Source organism: Pundamilia nyererei, unplaced genomic scaffold (genome assembly GCF_000239375.1).
Source record: "Pundamilia nyererei isolate P.nyererei 1_Seehausen unplaced genomic scaffold, PunNye1.0 scaffold00158, whole genome shotgun sequence".
NCBI lineage: Eukaryota > Metazoa > Chordata > Actinopteri > Cichliformes > Cichlidae > Pundamilia > Pundamilia nyererei.
In genome coordinates this window covers 298,345-322,208 of record NW_005187559.1, presented here as the reverse complement: position 1 = coordinate 322,208, position 23,864 = coordinate 298,345, and the positions used below count along the sequence as shown (strand labels likewise).

The 23,864-nt window shown below is 40.6% G+C and overlaps 1 protein-coding gene across 2 annotated transcripts in view; it reads right to left on the bottom strand.

Moving 5' to 3' along the window:
* The window catches only part of adgrl1a (adhesion G protein-coupled receptor L1a), a 96,232-nt gene extending 80,162 nt beyond the window's left edge, over positions 1-16,070 (bottom strand). The window contains exon 1 of one of the 2 annotated variants that reach the window (XM_005745365.2): positions 15,352-16,070. The gene's annotated coding sequence lies outside the window, so the exon portion shown is untranslated. The remainder of the gene's footprint in view (positions 1-15,351) is intronic. The other variant, XM_005745366.1, reaches the window with a different exon arrangement.
* Positions 16,071-23,864: the final 7,794 nt, after the last annotated feature.

Sequence of the window (23,864 nt, the reverse complement as noted above, 5' to 3'; positions counted from 1 at the left end):
ACACACACACACACACACACAAACACACACACACACACACACACACACCCCTCAAGTACCAAGGACAAATGCATCATACATGCACAGTACACACTGAACGCACACTGATGCAACTGAAAAGCATCACTGCAGCTTTCATACCCAGATGCTGCCTTACTTAGAAACATATGCTGACACACACACAACTGCTACCACATTCATTTCATCTGTAGCACAGCAGGTCTTTGGATGCCGATCCATAAACATTGATTCACACTTCGATTCGCTCTTATTCATTTTATCTATTTACTCATTCATTCACTTATACATTTCATGTCAAAGACCTGCCAGCTGCCGTGGCTAAGGTCTGGTAATTGAATCATGTAGGATTTTGATATTATTGTTTCTTTTTTTTTTCACTAATTAGACATAAAAATCTTATTTTGTTTGTTGTGGAAGCGGTGTGTCTTTTTCCATCAATCAAGCGGGAAAAAACAAAGCATTTTCTGCCTTATTATGGACTGAGACATTTTTCGGTCTCTAAGCTGATAGACATAACACTGACAACTGCGAGTTGTTAAAGTAAGACTTTCTTTAACAAACCTGATCAAAAGTGCACAACAATAGGAATAGCATTTCAGCACCTTGGAGAAATGTAGCAGCTGCGCATGTGCATCACATTACAAATTCTACAGTGTCCATTGGGCAGTAAAACAGTAATCTTTCACTCACACACACACATACACACACAATGGAGAAAGCACTACCAGAGTGAATCATGGTGTCTGAGTGGTAGACGGGTCCCACAGACAACAACGGTGTAAATTAAATTCCATTTAGGGCTAATCCCATTTCCAAACCTCTGCCGGGTCTCACTGCTGTTGTGACAGTCAAGGAAATCTGTCTCAATTGTTCACTGCTACACTGCACGAATTGATGGTGATACACGATACAGCATAAATAATGGAGCTTGATCACCAAGAGACAGACCCTGAAGGAGACTACGACAGGGTCAGAAAAGAGTGCTGCAGCCAAGGATGCTGGGGAAGGTGAGAGAGACAAGTAAGCCAAACAAGTGAAAGCCTGATGAAGGAGCAGCAAGAGCAGACAATGTATGTGCATTTATACCATGCAAATTCTCCTGACATTTTATACTCAGTACTGTCTTGCTGGCGGGTTACTGATGAAGAAGAGGTAAGAGGGGGAAGGATTTGAGTGCAGCACAGGCTGGACAGACAATAGCCTAATCACAAATGTCCCAACATCATCCCAGTGACAGTGTTGCACATAAAATACGTCCACACACTTCTTGGCGTCGAAAGCAAATCGGCCATTGGCATCCCAAGGGAAAGAAAGCAAGAATAAATTATCTTGCTGCTCTCTAGTAACAGCTCCTCTCTAATCGAGCACTGGCATCACTTAGTGTTCCTCTCCCTAGGAGAGTAAATAAACTTGTCTATTACATGAAACAAAATGGTTCCCAGTTATAGCATGCCAAGAAGCTTGAGATTATTTTTTAATGGCGTTTAAGCTGAACTAAAAATACAAGCCTCAATTTTGGTACTCTCTGGGTGACAAGAGGCAAGGATAGAAGAGGTTCCCTGAAAAATTACACAGCCCAAACCCACTTTCTATAATTACACAGAAGATGAAATGAGGTGTTCAAATGTAGCTGAGCTTTTGTGCCAAGGAGGCTAGAAAGATGCTCATCTCCTGGGCTCATCTAAAATGATGTAGAAACGACAGTAGCCTGACACATAGATATAAATGTGCAAACACCATCCACCTACTTTTCCTATTTACATTCATTCCACATCCAACTCGAAATTCACATCCAATTTTACAGTCAGTTCACGTCCAAGCTGGCACTCAAATTCAGCCACTTGTGCATGCAGCCTGTATTCGCAGGTCAGTGTGGTTAAAGCTGACACTTTCTGTCAACACACCCATCACTAACCCCCATTACTCACTCACTTAGTCTCTTCCATCATGCCTCACTCATTCATTTGCCTGCAAGCGCACATGTGCAACAACGCCCCCACAATTTGCATGAACACACAGAAACACACACTCACTCCCCACTTGTTTGCTTAGCAATTTGTTCATTTGCTCAGGCCTTCACTTGTTCACAATATCCTCGCCCCTTCATTTGACTTTCCTTTATTGTCCTAGCCACTCATGCTCTCATCTGGTCCCCTCAATCTTTGCCACCACTCCTCCATCACATGCTCATTCTCTCATCCACTTGTTCCTTCTGCTTCTCACCCATCGGTCTCTGTCGCACACACTCTTTTTCTCATCCCCATTCGCTTGTCTCTGTCACACACTCCTCATCTAGTCCATCCCGCCCTGTCCCTTCATTAACCTCATGAATGACACACTCACTCACCTCTCTGTTCATCCTCCACTCTAACTCTCTCTGACCAAGTGTGTTGTCTCCCTCTATGTATAGATTGCTTCCACTTATTCCAATATTAGATTTAAGAGCTCCTTTAAGTGCTAATCAGGTTGTCATCCGTGCAGCCAAAATCAGAGGCTTGATAAATAAAGGCTTGTCTTTGTTGGCTAGCGGCTCACTGTGTTTAAATAGGTGACACTGGAGTGCATTCTAAGCACACTAGATCGATGCCAGAACCCCTGGGGTCCCCTGAAATGGTGAACAGAGACAAAGCTTAGCGCTCGATAATAACACAAGGATAGGTAGCTTGCTCCCTATTTTCAGAGGTACTCTCCCTGGGATTGTCCTCCACTCTCCTCACTTTTTTCCCTCATCCTTTTATCACGACAGACCTTTTCAACTCACCACTTAAACACAGAGACCTAAAATCTGACACCTAAAACCTTTATTTTTGTACATTACACCGAAGATTAAGCTGTTGCACTGATGGAAGAGCATTAAAAAATACCTACAGACACAACAAGCACAGTTATCTTCTATTCCCAAGCAGCACTCTCTCCTGGCCAATCATCCCATCATATCCCACTATGGGCAATTTGCTGCTATGCCTAATCCTGAAGTCAAACTGTTCGCCATCACTTGAAAAAGTGTACCAACAACCCTCACTGTCACCTGCAACGCCATATCAACACACATCTCTCGCTCTCTAAATATATATATTAGAGGCGATCGTGGCTCAAGAGTTGGGAGTTCGCCTTGTAATCGGAAGATTGCCAGTTCGAGCCCCGGCTTGGACAGTCTCGGTTGTTGTGTCCTTGGGCACCCATTGCCCATTCACCCGTTGCCTACTGGTGGTGGTCAGAGGGCCCGGTGGTGCCAGTATTCGGCAGCCTGGCCTCTGTCAGTGTGCCTGAGGGTGGCTGTGGCTACAATGTAGCTTACCATTAGGGGTGGGTTTTGATAATCGATTTATCGATTAAAATCGATTATCGTGATATCGATTCATTAAAATCCTGAATCGATTTTTTAATATAAATTTATTTTGCCCAAACACCAGAATCTCAGGTTAAACCTCACAAAATTTCAACAACCACCAAACAGCTAAAACAGTAAATGAGAGCAGGAACACGGATTCTGTACAAAGACGTAAGAACTGACTAAAAAGCGCGGACCCGCCGACGGATCTGAATCAGTGAGATGTCGCCTTTCTCACCCGACAGCACGGACACGGTCGGGGCTGAAAGCCGACAGCTCGCTGATTCTGATGTTTCGGTGGCCCGCGCTTTGTATTTACACCCTTTTTGCGCTGATTCTAAAGCTGCAGGTTTTATATCTCTCCAAACAATATTGACCGAACCAACAGCAAAAGAAGATCCAAACTACGCTTCACATAAACATTGTCATGAATTCCCTCTGACTTTTGCTGTTTTGCTTCCACCACGATAAAACCACACTTCATGCACAGCTCTCTCTCTCTCTCTCTCTCTCTCTGTATACTTCAAGAACAGTTTCCCATCTAAAAATCTGTTTTCTGCATTATTCGCTTGCTTGTTACGCACAATTCTACCGTTGTTTACAGCGCTTGTGCTTACACCTTTGATAAAGTCTGTCGAGTGTCAGCTTCCTTTTTATAGATACAAAAATATGTAAATGTACTGATCTGAATTATAATATTTCTGACTGTCTGAGGCAAGATTTCCCAGATTCAAATCGAATTGAATCGAATCGTGGATCGAATCGATTCGGGACCTTGTGAATCGGAATCGAATCGATTCTAGAAATCAGTGACGATACCCAGCCCTACTTCCATCACCAGTGTGTGAATGTGTGTGTGAATGGGTGGATGACTGAATGTGTAAAGCGCTTTGGGGTCCTTAGGGACTAGTAAAGCGCTATACAAATACAGGCCATTTTACCATTTACCATATATATATATATATATCTACACTGCTTACACATACTACTGTAACACAGTGCCCTTCCTTTACTCTCCTCCTCGCTCTACCTGATCTCACCCTGCATCAACTTACATTCCCTCACATGAAAGCTTTACACCATGCAACGCCACTACAAAGGTCCACCTCTCCCTATGTGGCTCTTTTCCTTCACTTTGATTTTCTGTCCATCAAGGGGGCGTGGATTAGTGCTCTCTTGTTTATCTCCTCGTCAGTTTTATCTATCTATCACTAAGCCATCCACTGTGTGGCAGCGGCCCCAGCACTGCATTAATCCCCTATCAGCCAGCCAGCCATCCATCACCCTGCTGTCTATCACGTCAGATCCATCATCCGCCCATCTGTCTCACACTGCCCATGCTCGGAGATGATCTCCTCGGAGAGCCCCACCAGCAAGTCACAGAGGGCGGAGGGGACAGTGGGGCAGAAGGAAATTAGAGGGAAATGCAAAAAGAGAGTCAAGATTATAAACTGCTGTTCTTTCTCTCTCCCTCCCTCAGCCCATATCCTGCTGAAAGCTTTCACAACATGCTTATTAGATGTTGTGTTTTCTTCCTTTTAATTTGCCTCTTTTCCTCGCCTGCTAATTCTACCCAATAGGAGAGATGGCAGTGGTGGGAGAGACGTCTGCTAGGACGAGGGTCGTAAATCCCATAAAACCCAGCTAAAGTGAGAAACACTAGCCCCTCCTTTTCTAGCATGTTGGAGCAAGGAAGGGATATTGTCTAAAGCCTCCGGCTTTAAAACAGCTCAATATCTGGGTTCATCAGGGGTCATTTGTATTTCCATCCATATCTGCTTGAATCAAAAGGTGAGTTAGGGGGGCACATGAGCAGGAGAGAAGGTGAGTGTAGGGCAAACGTTAGTACACTCGCAAAAGGAAGCAGAATTCACAAAGGTGCATGAAGCGCAGGATGAAGGGGCAAGAGAGTGCAAACAGGCACATATTAGGAGAACCAGTGAGCACACAGACATTTAGGTCTGTAAACTGCAAATGGTAGGTGAGCAAACAGGTATGTATGTGGGCTGAAGCGGCGTAATAATTTAGACTAGTCGACAAACAGTCTGTGTCTGTGAGGGCAGAGCAAATTATGTAGAGGGTAACAAAAAGAGCAGAGAAAAATAGGCTAATGTAGATGCTTTCAGACTTATTACAGAGGGAAAAAAGTGAAAGTCTAAAATGTAGTCTAAGAGCTCAACAGAGACCCTAAGTACTAGATCTGTGGGAAGCAGTTTGTTTAAATACAAACCATAACCTGTTTACTATGTGCAACCACCTCGAGGCGATTGCACGATTATGGTTTGCAGTAACTCGATTTGCTCGGTAGACGATGTTCGCATGATGCGTTTGATGCAAAGCAGCCAAGCAAAACATGTTTTTTGCACCACAAGGAAAATGTTCAAGTCTGTTTTGCTGTGATGATCAGTTTACAGAGCCCTGTAACACAGGCTTTGTTACTTTACTTTGAAACACAAAAAGACACTTCTCTGTCACCCAGAAACGTGTTGTGCTTTTTCAGCTGACTGTCTACCTCCAGCCGTACCTTGGTGTTGTACATAAACCCACTGCTTTGCATGGAAACAAGGAATAGTGAAGTAAAGCAAAAGATTGATTTTGAGGTCAGTCACCTAAGTCAGCCATTCTTCAGCTGTGGCTCCAATTTAGTTAAGATAATCCAGTTAGCATGACTACATGACTGCTGCAATAATTTGGTTATGATCACGTTATTAGCATTCATGTAACCTCTTCAGGTTAGGTGTAGAGGTATTTTACATTGATTCTGGTGTTTGCTTTTATTTTTTTAAGCAATGGAGGAATTTCAGCCATCAGAAATCTCTACAGTATAATTATTACATGACTCTTTGTGAGAAACACCAACAATAGAAAACATAATGGAATCTTCTTATAAAATGAATAAAAATGCCCTCCCATCACGCCCACCTTATTTGTCCCTAAGCCTCTTTAATACAGTGTATTTTAGTCATACACCTTATTAAATATACAGTGTAATATGCACAGCAGAAATGTCAGTGGAATACAGAATGCTGCATTCGTCTGAACTTGAATGGTAATTATGACCTAAGCAGTGGTCCATGTCATATGAGTGAATAAATACATCGAGTAAGAGTTTACAGTGCATGGTTCACTGCATCCCCCGTTAATAACTTAGCACTTTCTCCTACAATCGACAATAGCTATAGATCTCTGATCGCATGTAGCGTCTTATACCTTCATGTATTTTAGTGCTACTGTAGACTGATGCCCAGCCCCAGAAATGCATCATTGATCATTTCTCAGTACAGTTAAATGTTTTTTTATCCTTGCAGGATCCATTCTAGGATCACATCTGGGACTGCAAAATGTCTTGTGAGCACACAAGATGCTCTATAAATACAGGAAACCAATTGACAGCTGAGATATCTGTGTAACAGCAAAGCTGATGATTACAGCAGACATAGAATGGGAGAAAATAGATGTGCAAAGCTTCTACTTTTATCCATAATGAGCCTAAACAAACATCTCCAAACAACTGCTTCTTCCATGGGGCAGCAGAATCAGATGAGACAGCTGTCAGAAAGCATCCATATCCATCCTGAGTTAGCTCTAATTAGAACTGTTCTCCTTCTTCTGGCCCTCTTTGACAGATACTGCTCAATCACCACACCGGTGGTGAGCACTGCTCCAGCTAGGCCAGTGCAATTAAATTGAATTTTATTTTCATTTACGATTTTGGCTTCTGTCCATAGTGAGGCATGATAATTGAGATAACAAGACGCTTTTGTTTGGCGTCATAAAAATCTAGTGCACCCCTTTCATTTACAGTGGTGCAATTCCATTCACACCGGACTGTGGCAGGTTAAAATTACCACCAGCTCAGTTAAAGGAAAGAGAAGTCTCGGTTTACAGGATAGGTAAAATGCATTACGTTATGCATTTTACGTCATGTTATGTAATCTCGACCACAACAGTGTCTGAAATATTAATGATCATGATTTTACTTCAGCCCTACGATATATTATCTGCAATGACAGAGCACAGTACTAATACAGGGACACCTCACATGTGGCACAGTCCCCATATATGCATATACTGTACTGCGCAGTGTGTGTATGCATTAATACTAATCGCACAAGAGCCGAGTCTTGATGTGATGAGTCATTAGACACAATTCAGTGGCAGCATGCTTTTGCAGAAAAGTTATACCTTCCGAACATTGCTACAGAGAGAAAGACACACACAGATAAATGTATAAACAGCTGCACAGCCAACACACACCTAAATTATTTCGTAAACACTGAATTAATCAGCTCTTAGACAAATGGCTGAATAAATACTGTAGATAACCAAATCAATATTATACACTCAATTCATTTGAGTTCACAGAGATGTCAAATTCCGCATAGTTCCATAGCACACTGATTAAACAGGCACCACATTAATTCAGTAAATCAATAAAACCAATCCGTCAAATAAATCAAGTCGCATGGCCGACTGCAGCCAATTGGAGGGCAAGGGCACATTAGAATTCCCTTGCTCTAACTGCATATCTGTGTCAAGCAGGCAGAACACTGATTTACTGTGTGGATTCCACAATTTGTTGAATGAAAATGATTAATCCATGAAACAATAACCAGGGTGCCAAGAAGGCACATGGTAATTCTATAATGATCAAAGACTCAATTAAATCCATTCCCATTCTGTTTCCTAAATGCCTCTGCAGCTGCAGAAAGCATGTGTGCGTTTGTGTCTTTGGTGATCAGTTTATGTTGTGTTATGTGTGTCTTTTCTGTATCAACTTGGGGATGTGAGCTGACCAGGGGGCAAGCTGTGCTTTAGCGAAGTCCTATTGTGGTCAGGTGACGTACGGCTCGTGATCATACACTAAAAGCACTACAGGAGGACAAGCGGTGTGAACGTAATTGTTACTAGATTAAAAGTACAATCATATTCGGACAGACAGACTAGCTACTCTATTCAATTACAGGCATGTCCTTCACCATCCACAGTGTAACCTCTTGCGGTCCCCATCTTCAGATTTTCATTTTTCATAAAAACGTTTGACTTTCTTTTGTCCCCGTTTCAGACAAAGGTAACAAAGCACTCGATAACTAAAAATTGCTGCACAGCAGTGTAGTTTTTAGAAACAACGACAAAAAAAGAAAAAAAGAAAGAACCCTCCATATAACCACAGAGGGTTTGCTGAGCATGCATGGTCATTTTTAGCAGCATCTTACCTCACATTGATTCTGTTAATACCACACCTGGGTGCTAGTTGTTGACTGTTTCAGTGGAAAAAACAGAGCTTTATCCACTCAGAGGCATGAGCATTGCAGCCTCAATACTATCTTTGTAATGCAAAGAGGAAACTGTACTTGTGCCTCTATAGCTGATCAGCATGGAAATATCTTGGATTTTGCAGTTCATTCCCATCACTCTCATCAACCCCATGTACATGCATCTCATGTGTTTCTGAAAGCATGCTGATAGACCCGGCTTATGTTACCTGCCTTCTACCACAACAGACAGAAAAGTACCTTGCTCGCTAATGAACATGATGAAGCAATTAGCTGCTAGAAAGAGAGTAAATTTCACGAGGTGGCCAGAAATATATCAAATAATTATTCCCGTTATGCATCTACCAGCTGTGTAAATAAGCAGCTGTTTGTTAACTTGTTCACCGTAACAACTGATACTCAATCACTGTTTACAGATGCTAATTTAAGCAAAGCATGTGAAAACTGAGACTTGTGTAGTTGCTCTTTAGTGCCATCAGCTAATTGTTGGGAATTTAAACAATTGCCTGGACACAAACTCACTTTTACCTCAAGACGATTCTTACAGGACTGTGCCGCGTTCTGTCCAGATAAGTTTGGCATGTTCGCTGCACAAGTACAAAAGGGAACATTATAACAACAATATTGTACTAGGCCGATTAAAAACACACACACACACCCAGAGCGGCAAAAAGGTTAATAAGCTGTTGCACTCATTCACTTTTGCATACAGTGTCAGGGAGGTGAATCTATGATACCACAAGTGTGGGTAGTACTTTGGTTTGTGTCCATATGTGCAGAGGAGCAGAGGGCATGAGGATTGGAGAGGCGCAGCACAGGCTAGTCTCAGGTGAGGCATGCATAGTCCCAACATAATTATAATCCTTAATTAATCCACCTCGGATGCTCTCTCTCTCCCTCTCTCTCTCTCTCTCTCTCTCTCACTCACTCATCTACCTCTCTCTTGAAGTTCATTGCTCTAGGTGTTTATGGACTTTTTCCATCACGGTGCACTTCCCCCCTCTCCGTCTTATCTGGCATCATGTAAAATGCTCTGGGTGTTTTTGCAGCTGTTTATGTATATACGTGCCCTTTCATACCTTTCTCAAGGAGCTCCATCTCTTCTCCCATTCCCCTCCTCCCCTACCTCATTTCTTTTTTTCTCAATCTGCTTTCCTCCAGCTCCCATCTTGGCAGACAGGAAAACAAGCAGCTTCTCTCAGTCCCATGTTGTTTCTTGGTGTTCTCAGTACTCACAGCACGGAACACAGAGACATACAGACACAAACATGCTCACACCAGTCCAACACCATATACTCCAATGGGAGTGCTGCTGACACAAATACAAACCCACTAGGGCCGTCCCTCTGTGGAATGACTCAGGTGTGTCTCGCATGAACACAGCTTGCAAGGATCCTGTTTATAAACATGTCTCTCCTAATTCTAGTGCCCAACAGAATGCCGGTATAGCAAAGACAACACCGAGTAACTCCTGCAGTCATTGACTGCGAGAGGTCGGTGGCAGAAAGCGAGAAAGGAAGAGGATTGTGCAAACGGAGAATAAATAAAGGAACAATGAAGTTCCATTGAAGATGAAGGGTCTGGACATGGCACTAAGCAGAAGGTAATGAGGATAAAGGTGTCAGTATTGACGCAGGTAGAATGAGAGCACCAGGTGTGAGGAGGAGTGACGACTACTTCTGCCATTACCACTCAGTCTCTCGCTCTGTCCATTTTGGCCAAGCCAATTAGAGGGGCTCATCCACCACTCCGCTCTGCACCCTCCATCAAGCTATCAGAAAACATAAGGATTGATTGGACAAGCTATTAGGTCAATTGATCCCTGTTTCCTTTCATCTGTGTGCTCCTCCTTTTTCAGATGGATAGCTTAGATGTGGAAACCTACTCCAATTACCTAAAGTTTCACCTTTTGTCTAGTCAAAGTTTCTCCCATATGCTCCTTTTGGGTATTTAGTTTTAGGTGAAAATTTGCATTTAGAATTTTATAAATATTTGAGTTTACTTGCACATATTTGCATTTATAGAGCTTTCTGTGACCGCGTCCACGGTTCGCAGAAGGACTGAAGTTGATCTCAATGGCACCATTGCCATTATACCCCCTTGGCAAGAGCTGCCACAACTTACTTTCCAAAATGCCAGACAACCCACAGGGAAAAATTATACTGATTTGTGATCATTATTTTCAAGTACCTTTAAAATTATATCCTGCCACAGGGCTTTGAAAACCTGTAAAACGCATGTTCAGAAATGAAAACTGGAAAACAAATTGATTTAATAGCTGGGATTTAAAGTTTTCCATTAATTTTTTTTTAGAAGCAAAGGTGACTGGACAGCTCAAGTAGTTTGGGTATATGTTTGCCTACCTATCTAAACTCTGAATATCCAATAAAGGCAGCAAATTACATGAAATAAAAAGAGCAACTGTAATATGGTCACTGAAACTCCAGCGACACATTTGTTTTAAACAGAGATCCCATTTTCTCTGACAAATCAGTGTAAAACTGAATGAATTGCTGGTGAGGCTGATTGGTCACATTGAATGAGCATCACTGAGTCTTTCCCCTGCTGTACACCCAGTCGTCTCTCAGTCGATAGACACAACCCAAATACACCAGACACTCAATCCAATGTGTTGCTACATGGACCAATCCAGCTAATTTAACACCCACTCCATTTATGAAAAAGAGTCCTCATCGATTTTTTCTGTTCATGTGCTCTTATTGCTCCTGTTCATTTTCGCCACGCCGGCGCCTACACGTGCTCAAGGCTGGCAGCAAGTGAATTGAATTAGTGTGTGGTGGGGTTCCTGTAAGATTGGCTCCTCAAAACCCACACTTCCAGACTTTCTCCAGATGTAGCAGAGACGCCAGAGCCGATAACCAACAGGCTGCAGCACAGCTGCGTGACTACATCACAGATAACTCCACAGCACAAAGGCCGGTAGCCTCACAAAGGACATTCAATGCCCATCACTTCTGCACCTCATTGCCACAGCAAAGACAGGCACTGTTTCTTGGCCGTTATATATATCCCTGGCCAGTGCACCCTCCACTCTTCACCCCTTCTATTTTCCTTTCCCGTCTCCCTCTTTTTGCTGCTTTATATCCAATCCATTATTGCATGTTTATCCTCCAAAAATGTAATCTAGCATTTAAAGGGAAAACAGCCAAATGGGCTTAGAAAACATAATATGGTATTTTTGATTGCAATAATTAGTCCAACAAAAGCTGTTAAAAACCATTTCCAGTGTATTTTGTCAGCAGTGGTAAAACACTGAAACACAATAACTGTCATAATCATAATGGTTTTCCTGTCAGGACAAGTCTTATCAGGCTAGTGACAACCCCAGAACTGCCACTGCCAGGTAAACACTGCTAACTACAAAGGCAAGGAGCGAGGAAAAGCTACCTGGCACTACACAATAAAGAGCTTCTGGGTCAGTCCAGAGAAAAACTGCCCAACAGACACGCAGAATTTGGACATAACAAAAAGGGTAATAAAATAATACTCCTGCCCATTCACAAGGGGCGCACAGGTACCCAGGCAGCATCCCGTGAGACAATAATAACGGGCATGGATCCCATCACTGCCACAACCCTCACTGGTTACCTCCACCCTAATAAGATTGAACAGGCTGAAGAACGCTTCTTAATCTCATACTGTAACGATGCTATATCACTCATCTGAATGCTTTTTGTGTGCTATGCAGAAATCAGATTAAGAAAAAAATGTTTGTTAGCCATGTATTACAATGGAAAATAATCTTCAGATTTATGATAAATCTATATATATTGACCACGCACATATCCGAAAATAAATTTTTTCAATGGCCTGCTGTACGTGCAAGGATTTTACTAATCCAATATCATATCTGGGAACCTTCCATCATCAAAAGACAATTTTGAGATTAAGTTTATCATTTGAATATACTGCAACGCCATAGTAGAGTTCCTCTGTTCTGTACTGGAATAAATATTTGCCTTTAATTCCCTCCTGGAGATTGAAATAGCTTATAGTGGCATTATGTGTGCACAGTAAAGTGTGTGTTGTTAAGTGGGCATGTTAGAACACCATCACCACATATGCAACAATTTGAATTAATTAAAATTATTCACTTTGTAATGAAAAGAGAAATGGCTATGTGCGTTATCGTGTGCACTTGTAGCTAAATAATTTTTGTGTTTGCCGCACAATGTTATGAAATTCTGTGTCTTGACTTGACTGACGGATGGCTTTAATTAACAGATTTTCATAGCAAACGGCTCCCTTCTATTCTTTAGTGATTATTCATTTATTTTTTATTTTAATAACATGTGTAATTGCCCACTGAGAACCCAACATTTAAAACAATTTGATCGCAAAACAGAAAATTGAATTGAATTGCGTATTTATCTGTATTATACGTGCATTTTGAATTATGTTATTTGCTACCCCAGAGGGCATTAAAACTGTAGAATAATGTACTGCTATACTGTTACTACAAGCCACATTCAGTTTCATTTCATACCATCTTATGTGTGAAAAAGATGTCACTGGCTTTCACAGGTTAAGGATAAATCTCCATGCAGTGTCAAAATCAACAATCCAGCTTTTTGGCATGTAACATTCAATATGTATTGCTTCTAGTAATTAACAATCGTGACAAGAGCTTCTTTTTTTTTTTAAATCAAGTATTACAGTGACAGAACAGGTGTCAGCATTTTTTTGTAAATCCAGTCAATGTTATTTTTCTAATGTGTCTAATGTTTCTAATGTGTGAAACAGAATTATGCTGAACTGTCCTGAAATAACACAGGTTATTTTGTAAAAATCATCAATTCTTTTTCCTTTCTGCTAATTTTCTATCAACAAAGTTATTTAGTCAGTCTTGTCAAAGAGCTGTAGGGATCTAAACAGCAGAAAGCAAAATGAAAAGAATTTAAAAAATCTGAAGGTGTAGTCGCTTTGGGAACTTAGCACTGTTAATCCCATTTATAAAAAAAGATCAAGTGTACGTGTCTGTGCACGTGTGCGAGCGCCTGCACACATGCAGAGACATACATGCTATAAACGAAAACATGAGTATGTGCATTTCTCATGTTCATATAGACGCACACATTAAACCTAAACGGATAGAAGAATTTAAAAAAAATCAACCAGGTTCTGTATACAGTGTCTTCTTCACAGCCGATGTTTTAAATAAAATAAAACGATGATCAAATCCTGACCACAACATTTCAAAGTCTCGAAAAACTCAAGTAAATCTAATTCTGATAAGTGACTTATTAAATGTGTGACAATCATTAATGCCATGCTAATATATGACTATTATTCAACCATTGAAAGCCGGGAATAATTTTTCTGATGGTGATGTGACACACAGACAAGGGGGAAATAAATCCTTCTGTCTTCCCGAGGAGTGTGTTTGGCAGTAAACCAATTCCAAGTCTGGCTTCTTGAATGCCCAGATAACGCAATCAGACAGTTGCAATATTGCTGTTTTACCACCTGAAGAATTTAAATTTCATTCAGCCCCTTCAGAATAGTAGACATGCCAATTTTTTCCCTAAGAATTGGCAGGGCAAACACAATGCACCCCAGTGAAATGAGGGAAAGAATGAGGGAAAGGATTACAAACTGAAAATAACTGTTTTCAGGGGCTTTCTTGTTTGCCTCCTCAGGTTCAATTTTATCATAATAACACACAAAGACAAAAGGTTTGATTTCATCTATCAGAGCTGCAATACAGTCGGCTGATGCCTTTTTATTAGAGATTTTATTATTAAATTGGGAATTAGCTCAGCGTAGTAACATTATAATGGGGTTATCATGATTTGAACCCCTAAATATTAAGGGGGTCACATTTGATTAAATTTGGATGTATGACAGTATGCTTCCTGGCTTGGTTTGTAGTGAGGTGATATTAAGACAATAACATAATAACATATTCTGTTGCCATTTTGTGCACAAGCTATTATTAGAATGTCAGATGGGCTAAATTTAACAGAACTTCTCACATAGTTTGGGAGACCCAGAAACACTCAAGGACTCCCCAACAGCTAGCCTATAGTTAATGATTTGACAAGGTAGGATTAATGATGTAGTCTTGGACAGGGGGTTGGACAGAGTAGTTCACACTGAGGCTGTACACTTGCTCTGATGCATTCCTCTAATAATCAATTGGTTACTTCATTTCTTTCTCTAATTGAAGGAACTTGCGGAGCAAACCCTGAACAGAGTGATTACAAAAATCACTTCTGTCACAAATATCCCAGAACATCTTGTTTTTTTCTTGTCTAAAAAGAGTCGTGATTTGCCTCGATTTCCCAATGTCAACTGAAAACACTTCACAGCTTCTTCGCTTTTATAGGACATGCACACTGTCACTTTCAGGCTCGCAGACCCTAAGTATTAATTAAAATTGCCAAAATCTGTTACTGTCCAGGCCACGGTGCAACGCACAGGCCCACAGACGAGAGTTATACTCGCAGATGCGACCAATTTAGAACATCCAGCACGCATTTTAAATATGAGGCGACTGCTGTTGACGCACCGTAAACATGAACTTCGCTACCTGTCAAAACATAAAATATTACATAAATAAATCGTATTACCACGTCTGAACACCTCACGCAGGCTCACAGAAGAAGCCAGGTTGCTGCGCATTACATGCTATTACTGTCGCACTCTTATCACATGTATTTAGAGCACGTGTAAAATAAAAAAGCTGGACATCGATCCTACCTTGTTTCCTCCAATCTCCTTCTCCTTGTTTTCTCAGTGTGTCTCATTCATTCTCGTTTCTCTCCTCACTTGCCTCCTTCTCCTTTTCTTCCCCTCTGGTTATCACTCGTTTTTTCTCCTCTCTGGTGCCGTCTTCGTGCGGATGCATAAGAATTAAAAATTAATAGCCTGCTATCTTAAAGACGGGAGACAGGGGGGGGAAAATCCACCCGACTAAAAAATATGATAAAGCCAATGGAGGGAAAATCATCACGGACAAAACAGATTCTCACGAAAATGTGCCCGTGTGGGCATCAAAATAAATAACGGCGACGACACCATCCTGGTAGAAAAATAATATTAGAGCATGCGGAACACTTTAACGATGAAGGTGACGGAAATGTTAAACTATAGTTGATTATTAAGAAAAATTAAGTTGTAATTCTGTTGTCCGTCCGCCGCTGGCTTGGTGGTGAGCATTTGAGCAAATGTGTCACCGTCGCAAAACGTCTGCGTAATACAGATCAGACTCTTGAATGCCTGATGTGTTTCTGTTACACGCTTCCCCCCCCCCGAACTGTCGACTCCTTGACTTCGTGCAGCTCTACAGTGTAAAAATCATCCGTTGGAATTAGGACAGTCTACACAAGTCACATGCGGTTATCTCGTGCGTCTTGACGCACAGAACGGATCACTCTAGTTTCCCTCTTTGTCGACAGGCAGCGCGCACTCTCATCAGGACCGTCCACACGGCATTTTCAACCTCTGCAGTTCTGCATCAGGCCAATTACAACCTAGCGCATTCGTCACTGGCTTTCACATACAGTTTGGTACCTTGAAGACAGTTTCATGACAGTTTTATAAACAAGCCTTAGTCGACCTAAGTTAGGGAAATGTAGTCTATACCACGTCTGCCCGCCCACTAATGAAACGGCTTTTTTTGTATAACATTAGCACCTTTTCTTTTCTTTTTTTTTCCAGATGCCTAACCCACGTGGTTTCCCAAGGTGGATTTCAGGAACCGCCAGAGGTCCTCTAAATGGTCATCTGTAATTGCCCTGCAAATTAGGTGTAGCTTAATTGCACACAGTGTAAGCAAATCGTCTTGAAGTACCTGCAAGAAAAAAAGGACACTGACTATTTGATTCCTACATTAACTTTGCTCAGAACCACCTTCCACCTTTCTCTGATATATATTTCACTATACAAGCGGTTCCAAAAATGCTGTGACTGTTTTGTCTTATGCCAGCATGTTTAAAAGATGCTGGGGCAAGGTCATCAAAGACCTGGTTGTATAATGACTAAAAAATTCTAAAAAAAAAGCCTAGTGGAACATTAAGTGATTAATTAGTTTAATTAGCAATAGGTCACAAACATAAGTGGGTATAAAAGGAATATATAAGAGAGGCTGAGTCTTTCACAGGCAAAGGTTATAGCGGTGCACCGCTCTGTGAAAAAGCTAAAGAGATAATAGATCAGTAATTTGAAAATAAGAAAAAAACTGAAACTTAAAAAACTGAAAATGACATGATCAACAGTAACATAAATCTCTGTACCGGAGGGCATTCACAGTGGGTCTGCATTCACAACAGAGCTTATTCTAAAGCAGAGCTCACTCTATGGGCTCAGTAACACTTCCTCAAACCTCTGGCAGTGAACAGAGTGTAACTACATCCACAAATACAAGCAAGATCCAGAATCGCTGCTGCCTTCTCGGTGCCAGAGCTCATTAAAGACTGAGGAAAAGCAGAAAACTGCTGTGGAATGACTGATCAAAATTGGAAACTGGCTTTGGACATTATGAATGCTGCATTTGCCTGGTTAAAGAGGAGAGAAGCCATCCATCTTGTTATCAGAGTACAGTTTAGCAGTCAGTGTTGTGATGGCATGGGTGTGCATTAGTGCACATGGCACGGGGAACTTGTAAATCTGTAAAGGCCCCGTGACTGTTGATTGATATATACTGATTTTGGTAGAACATGCAACTACTCAGGTGACTTCCTTATTTCATTCAAGTCAATGCCAAGCCAGATCCTGCACGTATGCCGGTAGCTTTCCACCCAATGACCCTTTCATCCAATTATAACACCTGGCATATTATGACACAAAAAATATGAAGAAGACTGTTGAACTGTTGCAGCAGCTGACATTTTGCTTGTAAAACTACAAGTAACACAACTACTGCAATTTGCTTCCTCAGTACAAACACTTACAGAGTTCTCTTAAACGAAGACGATGATCATCACAATGGTAAATACATCTCTTTCCCAACTTTTGGAGAAAAGAACTGGGATGGATGTTGCTGCATCAGACATAAAATTGGTCTATTTTTTTACCCAAACCAAAAAAATTCTCAGTTTTCACATTTAATTTGATATGTTGCCTTTGTCTTCTATACGGAAATAATATGCAAATCACTGTAAATTGATTTGTGCATCATTTTAAACTGCATGCATCTGTATTTTAAAATTAAACAGCCAGTGCTCTAATCCAGCTACTTAGCCTGCCACTGAAATGCTTTCACCGCATTAATTTTAAAGAGGTGTTTCACTTAGAAATCGTCCAAGTTTTTTAAATAGAAAAGACGTCATGAAAGACAAAGTTCTATCCATGTGTCAGCATGAAGTCGAGGTGACTGAACCTTGCTGCTAGAGAGGTGAAATGTCTAATGTCAAGATGGAGCTGAAGCTTCAGTGCAGGACATTATGTTGACTGTGTGTTAAAGATTTATTTTAAAAGTCCAACAATTTTATACTGTATGGACAGTTAATCAATAAAACCGCCATGATAACAGCCATTTGTGTGGGAGTCATTTAAATCAACCATACAGCAAGTTCTCTGTGCTCATATAAGACTTGTAGATTCTTCACTTATGTGCACCATGTATTAAAATGTATCTAGGCTTTTTATTTTTTCCATTAGTTTCAAAGCACTTAAAAAAAAGTTTCTAAATAATGTCAAAGCACCAACATTAAAAAAAAAACCTACATCTTTAAGATTGCAGTCTGCTGCCCAGGAATAGATGGATTTTTCAAAAGATTGCTTTTCTGGTTCTTCTGGTGTCAGACAGTTTGTTGAAAAAAGAAAGCGTGTTATACGGCTCTGAGTGAGTACATTGGCAGGTGTTCTCCAGGACGTTCACAGGTGGGTACGGGTTTAAGGGGGTGAAAGTGTATGGAAGGAAGGAAGAAAAAAATCAGCAACTAAGTGGAGGCATTGAAGCTTCTTGGTAGTTCTACTAAAAGCTACTCTTAGTTGCAGCTGCTCACTTTTTCCGGTAAGTGTATTCTTTTAAGCTTGTTTCTCTTGGGCCAAAATTAGCATCCCATTTAAGGTCACCGAGAATTACAGCTGCACCTTGATAAGCAAACTAGCAAGCTAGGGCTAGGACTTGGTAGTGAGAGCTATCCTCCAAATAAATATGGTACTCACCAGTTAAAAAAATAACACTGGCTTCAAACCAGTAGCAGTCGATGACATTTATATGGCAACATTCCTACACTGCCTAATGATGCCTTAAAACATAAATTACATTACAGCATTACTTTACTGTTACCCATGGAGACAGCCACAGACATTATAATAAGAATCTGAGGCAGACATGCGATATATTTACAGTTCCTCATCCGTCGTCCAACTATACAGGCATTCAGTGAAGTAGCTTTAACATTTATGTCCTTAAATAAACCGAAAGATTTAATCTGCTATTATCATTCAAATGCACCTGTTTAAAAAAAGTTACGTATCCTCACTAAAAGCACTTTTATTACGTGGATATTGGCGCGTGTGTCTGTGTGTTCAGTGGAAATTGTTTTGCTACGTCTGCTTGAAAGCCATTAAATAGATTTAAATTTGAACCAACTACTAAAAATGCAGTTTTGTTTGACTTTTATTTTAGACTGAACTTGCCATGAGTAATAACTCTGGATTAATCCCAAGAACTCTTTGTCTCCAGGTGAACATGGGCTAAGTTCTCCAGTGCCAGATGAAATTATTTAACTTCCATATCGCACGCAATAATTGCACCAGTTCGGGGTACATGTTGCAATTTTTCTTTTTACTCTGAAAATCCTTTTGGCAGTTTCTATTGTGGTAGCTAATGTTGGACGCTACACGCCGTTGCCACTTAGCTTTCTGTTACACAGTACCGACTCTGTTATACCACTCTCAAATTTAGGCAATTGACCTTCACAGGCTGTCTGACTCATTGTGTCAATAAACACAGGGCATAATGTAGTTTGTGCTCTATGGCGGTCTCACACTTTATCAGTATTTTTTCAGAAACAGATGTTATTCATGCAAAGTCACAGTACACTGTATAATTAGGCTGCAGGCAAACCGTGCCACCTGGTCCACTCTCGACCGCTAAAAAAAACAAATGTCGACAAAGTTGAAGCATCAAGTCTTTCCTTTGTGCTTTGCAAAATCTGAACAGTTGTTCACTGCACACTGGTCTCTTAGCAACAACAATAGTAACTCTGATTAAGTGCTGATTGGCCTCGTAAGCGCTGCTCATAAATAATATGATCTCTGAAAGTCAAATGATATAAAAGATAAATAAACATAACGAATGACAAAGATTTACACAAGCTCTTGATTGAGAAACTGAATGGTGTGCATTAGATAGTTATGATGGGATGTTGTTTGGTGTTGAAATACATAACAAATACAATGAATAGTTTATAACAAAACTAATATATGTGCATTCAAAACAGAACACACAGTTACATTATACTGTAGTGCATTATAGTGCAAAGTTCATGGTGCTCAAATATATGATCTGCCTTTTGTCTCTCCACGCATGGTTGTGTTGTTTTAAGAGGCTCTCAAACAAATAGATGCAACTCAGAAACACACAGGAAGCTGAGTGCAAATCAAAAGCCCAGCTTTATTCAGAAATGCACTTTATAGACAGCACATGGTAATTACTCTCCTGCTTTCACCTAAATAAATTGATCCAGATAAGTGTTGATAAAGGCAGTGGTTAAAACACAGAGCTCATGAAAAAAAATGAAAGAAAATCCAAGATAAGCGTGAGCGCCTGTGTAGCACTGTAGCGGTTTTTGTGCTGGTGTGTGAGGATGTTCTAGCACTGAATAATTTCATTGAGGCTCAACCATGACTGAAAATCTCAGTCACTGTTAATAATCATTCTTTTTCTTCATTTGTGTTCCATGTTGCATTTAGTTTCTCAATACAGCAATGACTTGCTCGATAAGACAGACTTTATCAACAAAGCATCAGTGGTCCTGTTTGCCTGAATGTTTTCATGTGTTCTCCCGAAAAGGCAGAGAAAATGGACTCATACAGCTGGCATACTTTAATTTGTTCTAGCTCATGTTTGATTAATGCCAATTCTTCCTAGTCGGAGCTCGTGTTTGTGCGGCACCATATTTACATAACACCTTACCCTATTTGCAAATAGCTCCTATTTTCACAGTTATACGGCTTTGTGTTTTCCACTGATTGACAAATTATCTCCTGTACCACAAACCACAAAACCAAAATTTATTTTTGCAATACTTGTTATCAAAGCACATCACATTTCACAATGTGCTCTATAAAATAATAAGCCGAATAATGGTTGCGTGTGTTTTTGTACAGATAAGGTTGCTACTTAGCAATATATTAAAACATGATATGCATTACTTCAGAATTAATCCGTTTCATACAAATCACTGCTATTCACTTTGTGTATGAATGAAAATTAATCAAGATATTACCTGCATTTCTTTTCAGCATGTTGCCATAATGTCGGCAAGTAAAAACATAGTACTACAGAAAGCCACCATTATTGGAGGAAGTCTTTACTGCCTTTCATGCGTGCCCTGTGTAGTGTAGTCGAGTAGAAGACCTGTGGGCGTACAAATGAACACAATAGCAGGAAAGAAATTGTATGGTATTTCCAGTACTGAAAGGGGAGGAAACCAATGAAAAGGGTTTAAGAGTCTAACAAAGCAGACATCGGTATTTGGAGCCAGCAAAGCGTTGGTGTACCACCTCTGCTTTTATATAGCAACCTGTGACCACCAGAGCGCTCTTCCTATCACTCTCTTTCCATTGGGATGATCATTGTAAAAGCAGTATTTCAACATTTCCAGAGACTGCATCCATAAAGATACCTCCACCTCTCCCTCTCTCTCGTTTCCCTTTTCTCACTCACACTCTCAATCTTGCTCTTTTGCTAATTTTCACTCACTGTGGCTCTGTGTCTCGGTTTCCCTTTTGCAATATGACATCGTCCATTATCTGCTCTTAGTACTAATTGGTGTATTAACGCCATGCTGTGGGTGACACAGTGAGAGAGAGGAAGAGAGAGCGAGCTTGAGAGACCGAAAGAGAGAGGAAGAGGAAGAGAGAGAGAGAGAGAGATGCAGGATGAATATGGATGAGGCAGACGCAGGGAGGGAACGAGGCTCTGGGGGAGGCGAGTACAGAATGAGAGAGAATGGAAGGCCAAGGTAAATCTTTTCAGCTGCACAAGTGGTTAAGAGCAGCATGGCAAAATGACGAGTGAAGGGGGAAAAAAAAAGAAACCATCCTGTAATGGCTTGTTTTTTTTTTCAGTTGGCCTTCTCTGTATCCCTTTCTATCCTGCTTTCACCGTCACCACTTTCAACCCAATTATCCACTCTCCCTGGCGCCACTGGCAGCATATGGAAATGTAAATTACAGGCAAGATGGAGTTGTTGTTTTTTTTTTTGAAAGATGTGGAAGGTAAGCAGCTCTTGAGGATGGGGAGAGTAGGAGGAAGAAAAGAAAGCGATGACAAACAACTGAAACTGAGGGGCTGCCTTTAGTCCCAATAGCTTGTCAGTATTGCTACTTTATCAGATATACAAATCCACCCACGGAAGAAAATATAGTAGACTGAAGTTGATTTATGTTGCTACATACATACACACTGTGAAGCTCAAATAAAAGTTTGCATAGAAGAGAGTATACATTTACAGCTTTAATATTATATACACCCAAATATAACTTCATGTTGGATGAAGTCCCTTGAATAAAACTGACATATCAAGTATACATATCTCCATATATCTATGGTAAGTACGGAAAGGGAACCTCAACACACTGAAAACATCACCAAACACCAGACTGTAAACCTCATGTAGGCATGAAGGAATACACAAAATGTCAAATGTTCTGGAAGGCCGTATGTTCATGTGTTAGTGCAGCTATAGGTCAGCATCTTTTAGCAAATCCACAACCATGTCTGCTTGGGAAGGTTCCTGCCTCTCTTAAAGAGAAAATGCTGTGTTCCAGTCTCTTTTAATGCTAGCAAGAAAAGCCGTAATGGTGAAGTGGGTTGGAGATGATCCCCTGTGCGGAAATCGTTAATCTCAGAGGCTGTGAATATGGAAAAAGTTGGACGCCACATCAGTAAAAGGACTCTTTTTCTTCAGCAGAAATGGGGACAACTGAAACTTCTGGGGTTGATTATAATCTGAATTTAAACTGATGAATTGGACAATTGCCACATTTTTAGACTAAAAAATCATGAATTGGATTTTGCTACATAAAACAAACTACAATATTGTCTCATTGCATTATTGATGTCACAGCATTTCTCGCCTGATGTACCTGTTTAGTAGCATCTCTGTAGGATTGTTTATATATATATATATATATATATATTGTTCATTTGTCTTTAAAAACTTGATAAACAGAATTATGACAAAAAGCATGATATACGCACGTGCACCATAAATAAACACACTGATGCCGAACACACACTTAACTACATGAAGGTCCACCAACACGGTTGCATCACATGTTTGAGGGACTTCTCACATGGGCCAGCCATGGGGCTGGTGAATAGCTGCTGAAACTCAGGATACAGAGATCAAAGATGCTCATCCTTTCCAGTGCATGTGACATTGAGACACATAGAGGCTGATTATTCAGATAAGCAGATCTATCCTCGGGGGTGAAGGCAAAATGGAGATGAGTGTTTTGTTCATTATCATTAAGATCTAGCTTTTCCTCTGTTCACCTCTCTTCTCTCCACATGCTCATATTTCGCCCCCGCAGAGCTGATGAAGCCAACTTCTCAAATCTGCAATTTGCTCAATTATTTTCAATTATCCCGCCATCGCTGCTTCTATCATTCCCCTTAGTTCAATTGTGAACAGAAATCACTTGTTGATTGACAGCAAAGGCCAATTAGAGACAGGAGGAAAACTCTAACCCTTATGGTAATTACGGTTGATTGGTGTCACACAGACATTTTACAGACCATACACACTGATATTGGTAAATGTCCCTTTTACAGTGCAGCCTCTTGTATCTTATCACAAACATACTGTAGAATTAAAATGGATTCTTGCTGAGGTCATTTAAAGTTTTGCCGAATTTTAATATACTTTACTGTTTCTTTACATGTTGAGTGAATATAGTGCACTGGGAAAGCTTTCAAAGCAACGCCTGAGACAGTATGAATTTCTGTCTAGCAAGAATCCCATGTCTGTGTGCCTTTAGCACATTAACTTCAAGGTAGTTCTGTCTCAAGGCTTTAGAGAAACATTTCG